We start from the raw sequence: 483 nt of genomic DNA, 5'->3' as shown, positions 1-483 counted from the left end.
ATATATATAAGTGGATAAAGATAGATACATACATACATGCATGCATACATACATAGATGCGTGCGTGTGCGTGTGTGTATACGTGCGCAAAAGATAGATAGATAGACAGATAGATAGATAGATGGATAGATACATAGATAGATAGATAGATAGATAGATAGGAAAAGAGCAATAGAGATAGAGGGAGAGGGAGAGGGTGAATGGGTGGGGTGTAGAATTGATATTAAACACACACATACATATACATCACCTAAATCTGTGTGTGTGTGTGTAAGTGTGAATCCCCGTCTGTTGGTAATAATTTGTCACCAACACCGCCTCCTTCAGTGATCCCTAACGTCAGTCCAGTGATTACCAACACCCCCACCGCCACCACCTCCGCCCCCACCTCCACCACCACCATCACCACAAACCATCTCCACCGACACCCCTCTATCGGCACCACCAACGCCGACATACAACTACCACGATGGCCATCACACC

This window comes from Octopus bimaculoides, chromosome 13 (assembly GCF_001194135.2).
Source record: "Octopus bimaculoides isolate UCB-OBI-ISO-001 chromosome 13, ASM119413v2, whole genome shotgun sequence".
Lineage (NCBI taxonomy): Eukaryota > Metazoa > Mollusca > Cephalopoda > Octopoda > Octopodidae > Octopus > Octopus bimaculoides.
Note: the sequence above shows the minus strand (reverse complement) of the source record.